Here is a 12979-nt window from a genome sequence, read left to right on the forward strand (position 1 = left end):
TCTCCCTAAAATATATTGGCTCTGTACTATAAAAACAATCATAGCCCGTGAAGGCTATGTTAACCTGTTTGGTGAAAATATTTCAAATTATATATAAAACAAGCACATTGTACCCTACGATTGCATTAATGTACACAGCTATGACTTAATAAAAAAAAGAGAGAAAAAAATGAAATGCATATAAACTACAAGAAAAAGAAATCATAGCAGCACATACTGAAATCTCTCAGGGAAACCCAAAAAGACTTGTGCTTTGTCTGAAGCTTTCAGACAGCCCCTCCAAGAGCATTGCATGGCTGCTTCAGGACCAGCTGGAAAGACCTTAAAATTTTTTTTATTAAGATGTTATTAACAAGTGAAAGTTGTATATATTTATAGTATACAATGTGATGTTTTGATATATGTATACACTGATTTTTTTTTTTTTTTTTTTTGCAGTTTTTGGCCAGGGCTGGGTTTGAACATGCCACCTCTGCCATATGGGGCTGGCGCCCTACTCCTTTGAGCCACAGGCGCCACCCCTATACACTGATTTTTGTGGCAGTCAGAAGCCCTTCATATCCTGTCCCCAGATCAGGAAGAGGGCTCTGTTCTTTGTGTGGCAGGAACATGACAGCTGGTGTCTGTACACACAGGTTTGGTTTTTTTTTTTTTTTTGAGTTAGTGTCTCAAGCTGTCACCCTGGGTAGAGTGCTGGGTGTCACAGCTCACAGCAACCTCCTCAAACTGTTGGGCTTAAAGGATTCTCTGGCCTCAGCCTTCCAAGTCGCTGGGACTACAGGCGTCTGCCACAATGCCCGGCTATTTTTTGGTTGTAGTTGTCATTGTTTGGCAGGCCAGGCTGGATTCAAACCCGCCAGCTCCAGTGTATGTGGCTGCTGGCCTAGCTGCTTGAGCTACAGGCGCTGAGCCTTTTTTATTTTTTTTAATTTCAGGTTAATATAGGGTACACACAACCAAGTTATAATATTTGAATTTGTTAGGTAGAGTCTATCTTGTAGTTATATCCTGCTGTACACACAGTTTTAAGGGAAAGTGATACCATTGTTGGTGTATAGAGTGAAGAGTAATAAAGATTGATTCTAAAGAGGCCCAAATCATGGGAGAATTTAAGCCATACTTAGAATTTGAAGTTCAGATGACACTGGGGGGTGGGTGTCCAGTTACATGTTCTTGAATGGGGAGATGATACCATCAAACATACACTGGCAGAATGTCCTTTTCAGAGCCAATAAAAAGTCCAAATTAGGACCCTGTCCTTTCCCTCCAGTAGTCTTCTGGGGAGTAGAGTTGAATAATAATGGTACAAGTTGGTTGATTCGATAGTTATTTAATCCCAGAAACATCACTCAAGTATGCACTAGTTACCATCCATATTGGGAGAGACGGAAAGGAAGCGTTACAGCCTAATATACAGCAAATTCCTACCTACTAATAATAAACCAGGGAAATAAGATTGATGTGGATCTAAATGTCCAGAAAGTTAATTGTTCCCTGATCATTTATTTTGGAGTTGTTTAATGAATTTTAGAGGCACAGTTACTATCTTTTAGAAGAGATAGGTTTTAGAGATAATCCAATCTAATTAAGGAAATTAATTTTCAGAGAAGTGAATTGACTTGCCTATAGTCACTCAGCTAGTTAGCGAACTGTTTAGAAAATCAATATCTTTAGCTCTGTAGATAGCTGAGTCTGGTTAAATAACACCAGAAAGATAAAGGATGTCTCCTTCCTTTGTTCTACTAGACCTCCTTCTCCTTTCTTGTTGATTTCCTAGTGTTACAGGCTTTACTATTTTTTTGAGAAAAGCCATTTTAAGTTACCTGCTGAAATAGGTTTAGATGTACATTGACTAATCCAAGGGTGGGGAACCTGTGGCTTTCTAGGTCCTTAAGTGTGGCCTTTTGACTGAATCCAAATTTTACTGCACAAATCCTTTTATTTTTAACAATAGATTTTTGTTTGTCTTTTACTTTTTTGTCTTATTTTTTCAATGAACACATTTAAAATGCCAAAGAATAAAATAAGTTTCCATGAAGTAATCTTCCCAGATTGACTGGCACAATTAGAACATTAGTAAGCCATAAGGGCTAAATAGATGGCTGCTACGTTTGTGATTTAGTTCTAATTTCCCTGCCTGACTGGCACCACTACCACATGAGGCAGGCTGGTGAGAGTTCAGGGGGACAAGTATGCCAGTCTGTTATCAGCTTCTGACAAGAATGCATTGTTTCTGTTTGAAGTGGAATTTGTCAATAGTTGCACATCTCAACGGTATTTTTTAATTCTATCTGCTTAAGTATAAAAGAAGACTAAGAAAACACTGAAGGAAGAAAGCAGATTTTTTTGAGGATTGAGAATTGCGTTATTACTTTGTTTCTGCTAAAGATAAGATGATTTGCTTGTATTATTTAGTATCAACATTAAAGAAATCAGTGCTCATCAGCATTTAACACTCCTAAGAACCACAAATATTTTAAATTAGGGGGAGAGGTATGAAAGGTTGTATTGCAGAAATTAAAAATGAAAACAGAAGGACGGCGCCTGTGCTCAGTGAGTAGGGCACCGGCCCCATATACCAAATTCAAACCCGGCCCTGGCCAAACTGCAACAACAACAAAATAGCCCGGTGTTGTGGCAGGCGCCTGTAGTCCCCAGCTACTTGGGAGGCTGAGGCAAGAGAATCACCTAAGCCCAAGAGCTAGAGGTTTCTGTGAGCTGTGACGCCACAGTACTCTACCGAGGGTGACAAAATGAGGCTCTGTCTCTAAAAATAATAATAATAAATGAAAACAGAAGCAAAGACAATTCTTTTTTATTTTTATTTTTTTATCACCCTCGGTAGAGTGCCGTGGTGTCACACAGCTCACAGCAACCTCCAACTCCTGGGCTTAGGTGATTCTCTTGCCTCAGCCTCCCAAGTAGCTGGGACTATAGGCGCCCATCACAATGCCCAGCTATTTTTTTCTTATGGTTTGGCTGGGGTCAGGTTTGAACCCGCCACCTTCAGTATATGGGGCCGGCACCCTACTCACTGAGCCACAGGCGCTGCCCTAGCAAAGACAATGCTTTCAAGTAGCAATAAAACCTGGAAATATTGCCACTGAAGCAATTTATGAAGTAGCTTATATACTCAGGACAAAAGGGAAGCCATTCAGTGATGCAGAAATTGTGAAAGAATGCATTGTTGAAGTTGTAGGATGCTTAGACCCTGATAAGGTTTCAAAGGACAAACAACTACCTCTTTTTTTTTTTTTTTTTGAGACAGAGTCTTATTTATTTTGAGGCAGAGACAGTAGAGTGCTGAGGCATCATAGCTAATAGCAACCTCAAACTCCTGGGCTTGAGGAATCCTCTTGCCTCAGCCTCTCTAGTAGCTGGGACTACGGGCATGCACCACCTTGCCCAGCTAGTTTTACTTTTTGGTAGAGATGGGGTCTCGCTCTTGCTTAGGCTGGTGTCATACTCTGGGCTCAAGTGATCCACCCGTCTAGGCCTCCCAGAGTACTAGGATTACAGGCATGAACCACCCTGATGGCCACAACTGCCTCTTTAAAGGAAAACCATAACTGCTGATGCAGCATGAATTAGCCTTCAGTTTAACAGAACAACTTCAAGCAATACTTCAAAAGGAAAATGTGTATTATTCAATCACTTTGGATGAATCAACTGATACTACTGGTTCTGTGCAGGTTTTATACTTCATTTGGTTTATAACAAGATTTTCTTTGGTATAAAGAGTTATTTGCTTTAAGTACTCTTGGGAACAGAACATGGCGAATAGATATCTTCAACAACTCTCAAGATAAATGTGAAGTTGGACTGAATTTGGTAAATTTAGTGAGTGTATGTACAGACAGTGGACCTTCTATGACAGGAAAACATGTGGGGTTTATTTCTTGCAGGTATTAAATAAAACTATTAACAGATCCAGATGATCTCATTTCTTTTCATTGTATCTTGCAATGGCAAAATCTGTGCTAAAGCTACTATTTTAAGTGATAGTTCACAACAAGCTGTGAGCATTGTTAACTATGTTCAGGCAAATGCAACATGGAATCATGAGTTTGCTAACACACTAAAGTTTAGGTATTCAGTGTGGGTTGGATTTGCCATATCATTCTTAAGTACATTGGCTATTGCAAGGGCTGGTGTTAGTCAAAATTTTATCTCTGCAGGAACAGATAGTTAAATTTTGTGAAGAACAGAATCAGCATTGTGAATTATTGAAAGAAAATTTATGTAGCAGAACGTAGTGTTTCTGTATGATATTATGTCAAGTCAAAACAGCTTGAATATTTCTTTGCAAGATAAAACTAAGTCTATATATGATAGGTAGCAGAACTCTAAGCTTTTTGAGAAAGAGGAAATTTCACATAAACTTTTTCCCCAATTAGCAAAGGTCATTGATGAGCAGGGTGATATATATGAATCATTGAAGAATACACAGCTTTTACAGACCTGGTAACTGGAGAATACAGTGAAAGGTTCACTGACTTTGAGAATCATGACATCACCCTCAAATTAGCATTTCAGCCTCACCTAGTTGATATCATCAAGGCACCTAAAGAAATACAGATGGAAATGATTGAGCTCTCAGTAGATGACATTTTAAAGTCATTGTCAGATACTAAGAAAGATTCAATTGAAACACAGAAAAACGTGGTAGAGTACCCATGCCTTTGGCAACATGCCTAGAAAATGCTTTCTTGCTTTTCAACCACTTAATTTCTGTAAATCTACATTCTCCTACCTAACCCAAATCAGATGCCTTTAAGGTCACAGATGACTGATATTCATCCAGAGGATCATCTGAAACTGTGGACCTTCATGCTGCCACCAAACATTCAGATGCTTTCCAACAAAAAGCAGACACAACAAAGTCATTAAAAGGTTAACTTTAAAATTAACAAATAGTTTTTATTTTTTGAAATTATTAAGTACATAGTAGTTAGATTTTTTTCAAAATAATGTACTTTTTTTTTTTGGACAGAGTCTCACTATGTCGCCCTGGGTAGAATGCCGTGGCGTCATAGCTTACAGCAACCTCAAACTCTTGGGCTTAAGTGATTCTCTTGCCTTAGCCTCCTGAATAGCTGGGACTACAGGTGCCTGCCATAATGCCTGGCTATTTTTTGGTTGCAGTTGTTTAGCTGGCCCGAGCTGGGTTCAAAACTGCCACCCTCAGCGTATGCGGCTGGTATGGTAACTACTGTGCTGTGGGCGCTGAGCCTTCGATAGAGTGCCGTGGCATCGTAGTTCACAGCAACCTCAAAGTCCTGGGCTCAAGCGATACTCTTGCCTCAGCCTCCCAAATACCTGGGGGTATAGATGCTTACCACAACACCTGGCTATTTTTAGAGGCAGGGTCTTGCTCTGCTCAGGCTGGTCTCCAATCTGTGAGCTCAGGCAATCCACTTGCTTCGGCCTTCCAACTTGCCTTATATGATTACAGCTAAGTTAATGAGGCCTTCAGATATGAAATGGCTCCCCACTCCTGGACTAATCATTTCAACAGTGAGTATTCAGCAGTATTCTACTTTACTAACCTTCTTTTAGGTACCTGGTAGAAAGATAATAGTACTTTGCTTCACTGCCACTGATACGGCAGTCTAATTGTACATCTTTTCTATCAGTGATCTCCTGGATGAATTTGGCTCAGCTGACTTACATTCTGTTTGGCTGAGTATATGAGTAGCTACTCCAAACCTCCATTTTTATATTGCATACTTTGGTATTATATATAAACATAGAGGGAATAAAACACACCAGAAAATTAAAGTGGTAAGAGGACAGATTAATAGGACTCAGTCTAAGGAAGAGCTCTCTGATAATCAGTGCCACCTAACAAGAGAGCTGACTACTTTTTTTTTTTTTAACTGAGTACTTTTTGAAATAGCACATAATTGGGTGGCGCCTATGGCTCAGTCCATAGGGCGCCGGCCCCATATACAGAGGGTGGAGGGTTCCAACCCGGCCCCAGCCAAACAGCAACAATAACAAAAATAGCTGGGCGTTGTGGCAGGTGCCTGTAGTCCCAGCTACTCGGAAGGCTGAGGCAAGAGAATCGCCTAAGCCCAGGAGTTGGAGGTTGCTGTGAGCTGTGTGATGCCACGGCACTCTACTGAGGGTGATAAAGTGAGACTCTGTCTCTACAAAAAAAAAAAAAAAAAAAGAAAGAAAGAAAAAAAAGAAATAGCACATAATTGACTTAGCAATGGATATGCCAAGTAGTCACTCATAGAGGATTGCCTGCATTCAATGAGAGATTTGACCCAATGATTTCTAAGATTATTTTCCTTGGTGTAGTATTTACCTTTAGTCTTTAATCAGCCTCAGAAATGTTTTAATTTGTTTTGTCTCGACAGTTTAACAAGCTTACCTTTTGCTCTTTTTTTATATGTATGAAAGTGCAATGTCTCTTTTTGACAAATGAAAACATTCTTGCAAGATGGTCCAGATGAAAAGGGACTTCTCTTGCAGAGCAAGTATTCTGAAAGCAGAGGTTGATTGAGTAAGCCTTTATTTTGGTCTCGTGGTTCCTTAAAATGTTTGGTCTCGTGGTTCCTTAAAATGTTTGTACTTACAGAAGTTATTTTGAAATAGGGAACTAGATGCATTCTCCTTCATACAGAGGAAAACAGGATGTTAGCCGGGTGTGGTTGAGCACGGTGGCTCATACCTGTAATCCCAGCACTTTGGGAGGCAGAGGCAAGAGAATTGCTTGAAGCCAGGAATTACAAATCAACCTGGGCAACAGAGCAAGACTTCTCTACAAAAATTTTTAGTTTTGTTTTTGAAACAAAGTCTTACTGTGTTGCCCTGGGTGTAGGGTAAAGTGGGATGGCATCATCATAGCTCACAGCAACCTCAAACTCCTGGGTTCAAACAGTCCTCCTGCTTCAGCCTCCTGAGTAGCTGGGACTACAGATGCCCGCCACAACACCAGATAATGTTTCTATTTTTTTTTTGAGACAGAGTTTCAGTATTTTGCCTAGGTAGAATGCTGTGGCATCGCAGCTCACAGCAACCTCAAACTCTTGGGCTTAAGTGATTCTCTTGCCTCAGCCTCCCAGGTAGCTTGGACTACAGCCACCTGCCACAACACCAGCTTTTTTTTTTTTTTTTTTTTTTGTAATTGTCATTGTTTGGCAGGCCTGGGCTGGGTCTGAACCTGCCAGCTCTGGTGTATGTGTCTGGCGCCCTAGTCGCTGAGCTACAGGCGCTGAGCCGACTTCCAAATTTTGTGTCAGTTAATGACAGGCTCGGGTAAAATCAGAATTTGTTGATTTAGGTTTTTCCTTATGTGTGTATCTTATTTAGACCAGTATTCATTGCCTATCCAGGCTCCATGTACTAAATATTGTTCAGTGTTTTAGGTTGGTCAAGACTTAACATCTTCATAAATTGATCGTTTCATTGTATGTTTTCAGAACCATTCAATATTAAGCCAGAAAGGACCTAAAAATTACTTATAAATCATCTACTAGAACTTGATCAGCCTCTGTTTGAGCACTGCATTCACTGGAATTGAGCTATTTTGGAATAGCTGCATTTATTTTCACACAAACGTGTTAGAAATTTCTTCCCATGGGCGGCGCCTGTGGCTCAGTGAGCGGGGCGCCGGCCCCATATACCGAGGGTGGCAAGTTCAGACCCGGCCCCAGCCAAACTGCAGCAAAAAAATAGCCGGGCGTTGTGGCAGGCGCCTGTAGTCCCAGCTACTCGGGAGGCTGAGGCAGGAGAATCGCCTAGGCCCAGGAGTTGGAGGTTGCTGTGAGCCATGTGACGCCAAGGCACTCTACCGAGGGCGATAAACTGAAACACTGTCTCTACCAAAAAAAAAAAAATTAAAATTAAAAAAAAAAAAAGAAATTTCTTCCCTATCAACTTTGACTCATTGGTGCCTGTTCTGCCTTTGAAACCTCTCCAAATTACCCTGCTCCCTTTTCTGTGTGATAGCTTAGTTTTTAAGGTATTTGGAAACTTCTCCCTTCATTTTGCGGAATACAAAAAATTATATATTTTTATGTTGCTTATTGATGAATTCCAAATGTTTATTGTATATCATCTTCTATCTACTAACATTGTGCTATGTGTTTGGGATTTTAAATGATAAAGGGATGTGATCCTTATCTTCCAGAGCTCATAGTCTATTTAGGGTGAGACTTGTAAGTAACTGACTCTAGCATGGTGTTAAGTATTAGAAGAGCAAAGCTTACAGTGGACTGTAGCTGTAGAGAAAGAAGGTCAAGATTTATTCCACTGAAGCCTGCACAGAAAGGTCACTTTGGACTTGATTTGATGTTTGTGAAGCTGGGAATGGGGAAGCCTTTCTGGGTAGAAAGAATGGTTTGAGAAAAGAGGCATGAGTGGCATATTTCAGAATGATAACTTGCTCAGCATGTGTAAAGCGCTGGCTCTCTTAACAGGCTTTATTATGTCGTGTTGAGGAGTTTCAACTTATCCTGCAGCTGGGAAGGAGACTTGAAGGGCTGTGTTGTATTGCTTTTAAGATATCTGTACTGTTTTTTCCCCATTACAATATTAATATAAGCTCATTGCAAACAATTCAGAGAGTATATAAAAATCTAGAGAACAAAACAGTTATTTGACAACCCCGTTATTTAGAGACAATAGCTTTTAATATTTTATATACTTTTTGACTTTTTTCAGTGTATACATATACACATATACATTTTTAAACAAAAATAGAATTATAACATGTATTCAGTTTTATACTGGATTTTAAAAATTAATATATCATGGAGTTATTTCTTTTTAGAGGTAGAGTGCTGTGGCATCACAGCTCACAGCTGCTTTGAACTCTTAAGCAATTCTCTTGCCTCAGCCTCCCAAGTAACTGGGACTACAGGCGCCCACCACAACACCTGGCTATTTTTAGAGGCAGGGTCTCACTCTGGCTCAGGAGGCATGGAGCTATTTCTATACCAAATAAAGAGCTATAATACTTTTCCCCATTTTATGATACCTTAATTACTTTATGTAATCTATTGATGTTTCTAATTTGTTTTTTTTTTTTTTTAGGAGACAGAGTCTCACTTTATTGCCCTCGGTAGAATGCTGTGGCATCATAGCTCACAGCAACCTCCAACTCTTTGGGCTTAGGTGATTCTCTTGCCTCAGCCTCCCGAGTAGCTGGGACTACAGGCACCCGCCAAAACGCCTGGTTATTTTTTTCTTGCAGTTTGACCAGGGCGGGGTTTGAATCTGCCACCATCAGTATATGGGGCTGGCACCCTACTCACTAGCCACAGGTGCTGCCCCCAATGTTACTAAATTTTATAATGATGTAGTAATGAACATTTGAAATATACAAGATCTGACAGTTAAGTTCATGAACTTGCCACCGTGTGCTATGTTGGCAATACTCAGTATACAAACAACTCGGTGAAGTTTCATAACCTGGGTCTGTCAGTGTCTCATGGCTGTTCATGTTGATGTGTGGCAGCATCTTGCAGAGTGGTGTTCATTATTGTTGTTGAGTGGTTTTGTGTGCCATTCATAAAAATGTTGGAGCTTGAATTAGAGCAATGAACAAACATTCTTAAATTTCTTGTTACACTTGTCTCACTTTGTTGCCCTTGATAGAGTGCTATGTCATCATAGCTCACAGCAACTCAAATTCTTGGGATCAAGCAATCCTCTTGCCTTAGCCTTCTGAGTAGCTGGGAATACAGGTGCCCACCACAATGCCTGGCTAGTTTTTTTTTTTTTTTTCTTTTCTAAGAGAGTAATTCTTCTCCCTCTTTTTTTTTTTGAGACAGAATCTCAAGCTGTCACCCTGGGTAGAGTGCTGTGGCGTCACAACTCACAGCAACCTCAAACTCTGGGGCTTAAGTGATTCTCTTGCCTCAGCCTGCTGAGTAGCTGGGACTACAGGTGCCCGCCACAACACCTGGCTATTTTTTTTGTTGCAGTTTGGCCAGGGCTGGGTTCGAACCTGCCACTATTCGTATATGGGACTATTTTTTTGGTTGTAGTTGTCATTGGTGTTGGGCAGGCCTGGGCTAGATTTCAACCCACCAGCTCAGGTGTATGTGGCTGGTGCCCTAGCCACTTGAGCTACAGGTGAGCCATGTGGCACTTTTTCTAGGATGAGTTCATGAACTTAATTGAACTTAATGTCAGACCTCATATATCTTTATGTAATAGACCTGTTGTTTCCCTTATGAATTCTTACATGTGGGGTCAAGAGTTTTCTTAAGTTTTTGTTTTTGAAAAGGGGTCTCACTATATTGCCCAGGGTGGCCTCAAAGTCCTGGGCTTGAGTGTTCCTTCCACTTCAGCCTTCTAAGTAGCTGGGACTATAGCCATGTACCACCATACCCAAAATACTTAGTTGTAATTAATTTTTAAACACATTTTGCCTCCCTGCTATGTGCAAGGAACTGTGCTATGCCCAAAGAACGTGACAGCAAATGTCACATCTCATGTCAGTTCTTGTGGCACTTATAGTTTATTGGGAAAGAAATGTTAAACAATCATAAAAATAGACATATAATAACAAAAATGGTATACAAAATAGAAAAAGTAAAGAGTACATGAAAGTTTATAACCTTTAAAAAATCCTTATCTTTTAGAGCTATATGGTGAATTATATATGCAGATGAAATGGTATGATAATTTTGAATTTGCCCAAAATAATCCTAGGCTGGGGTGAGGGATGGTAGGTGGAAATATAGCTGAAGCAAAATTGACTAGGTTGATAATTGCAGAAGCTAGTGGTTAATTTTACTGCACTTTTGTGTGTTTGAAATTTTCTATAATAAAATGGAAAACCCAAAAGGAAGGGTGGAAGATAAATTACAGTTTGGATTAGATTGGGGGCCCAAGGAAAGGCTTGTTTGAGGAAGAAACATCTCAGCTGAGACCCTCATGATATATAGGAGTTGGCCAGGCTACAAATAGCAGGTGGCAATTGGGGAAAGCTCTTTAGGTAGTGGGACAGTGTGCACAAAGGCCAAAAGCCCTAAAGGAGGAACATGTCAGTGCCTGAGGAAATGAAAGAAGACTGGTGTTACAGACTTGGGAGGCTAGGGAAGTCAGTGTGGGCTAGACATTTGAGATCTTGGAGACCATCTTAAGTATTTTGTTCATTAGTACAACAGTAATAGAAGGAAGCTTTCCATAGAAGAATGTTAAGCAGCAGAATGACAAGTTGACTTGCTTCTTTAAGAGTTCAAGTTGGGGCAAGTTGGGGGCGGCGCCCGTGGCTCAAAGGAGTAGGGCATCGGCCCCATATACCGGAGGTGGCAGGTTCAAACCCAGCCTTGGCCAAAAACTGCAAAAAAAAAAGTTCAAGTTGGCTGTTTTGTGGAGAATGGTTTTGGTTTGGGCTTGGGGCAAAAGAGAATGGGGAAGTAAAAATGTAGAGAGACCTCAGAAGGTTATTGTGCTGGTCCAAAAAATTTTGGTGACTCTAGCTTAGAGAAATTATATTAGATGGAGAGAAGAGGTACTCGTTTGACAGACCTCTTTGTGCTTGATCCTGGGGATGTGGGAGTTGAGGGAGAGAGATTTCAAAGATAACACATACATTTCTGTCTGACTCAATTGAATGGATGGAGGTGTAGTTAGCTAGATGAACAATAGAAAAAGAGCAGATTTTGTGGCAAGACATTGAGAGCTCTGCTTGGAATATGCTATTCAGAATTTTACCAGTTTACCTCTTTGTCTGAAACTGCATGGAAGGTTCACATTCAGAGGTCTGATCTGTACAGACTTGTGTTTTAGAAAGGTTATTCTGATGGGAGTCTGGAGACCCACTAGTTGTTAAGTCTGTGAGCCATTTCAGTCAAGGAATCCTTATTGTCTTCTGCCTTTGTATTTCCTGTGCTTAACATAGAGCGTGTGGCACATAAGTTCTCAGTAAGTAAGACTAGTGCTTGTAGACTAGAGATGAGAAGGTCTGAAATGTGTAGATTCCAGAAAAGCTTCCAAGGTAGATTCAACAGGGCTTTCTTTGCCTGTTGAACTTTTCAACAACCCCATAATCCTAGCAAGTCTAAATATGAGTAACCATCAATTTATCAACATTTTTTTCCTCAACACTTGTTTGGAACACTATACATTAGAAATCAGCACTGTAAGTATCATAATAGTAGCTTAAAGCTCTGTCATTCTAATCTCTTTGCTCTGCTGAGTTCTCAATCCCAGAAACCTTCCAATCTTGGCAGCTTTGGAAGGGGGAAGTTTCAGCAAGGGCATTTTGCCACTGGGCAGCAGTAGTTACTCACTATGGAGAAGCTGTCCAGAAGTTGCATATAAAATGGATATTAATTATTTGTTTTTCCATTTAACAAATGAAGATATAAGCCCTAAAGAGACTTTTCTGAAACACATGCAACAGGTCAATGTAAACTCAGGTTTCCCTGATACTGGGCTGATATCCAATGATTGATTTCTTGACTGGTCAACCAAATCTGTATCTTCATTTTCACTGATTCCTTATTGCAGAGCGATCATATGTTAATTTTAACATTGCTTAGGGCCGGGCACTGTGGCTCATGCCTAGAATCCTAGCAATCTGGGAGGTCAAGGCAGGTGGATTGCCTGAGCTCATGGGTTCGAGACCAGCCTGAGCAAGAGCAAGACCCTATTTCTAAAAATGGCTGGGTGTTGTGGCAGGTGCCTGTAGTCCCAGCTACTTGGGAAGCTGAGGCAAGAGAACGACTTGAGCACAAGAGCTGGAGGTTGCTGTGAACTGTGACGTCACAGCACTTTACCAACGGTGACAAAGTGAGATTCTGTCTCAAAAAAAAAAAAAAATTTTTTTTTTTTTAGCATTGCTTAATGCTGCCTGAGCCTGACCTTAGGCTCCCGTTGAATATGTTCACTTAGCTGTGACCTTGTTCTAGTGTAGTGTTAATCATTACCAGTTTATACCACTTGTTTATCCTCTTTACTTTCACAATTGTTGGGAATATTGTCTCTCAGTGTCTTATTCCATTTTCAG

General features: G+C 40.4%; 1 protein-coding gene across 4 annotated transcripts in view; it reads left to right on the top strand.

Annotated features, from left to right (window-relative positions):
• SMAP2 (small ArfGAP2) overlaps positions 1 to 12979 on the top strand; it is a 63689-nt gene that overhangs the window by 21027 nt on the left and 29683 nt on the right. The gene's annotated exons all lie outside the window — the stretch shown is intronic.

Source organism: Nycticebus coucang, chromosome 22, assembly GCF_027406575.1.
Source record: "Nycticebus coucang isolate mNycCou1 chromosome 22, mNycCou1.pri, whole genome shotgun sequence".
Taxonomy (NCBI): Eukaryota; Metazoa; Chordata; class Mammalia; order Primates; family Lorisidae; genus Nycticebus; species Nycticebus coucang.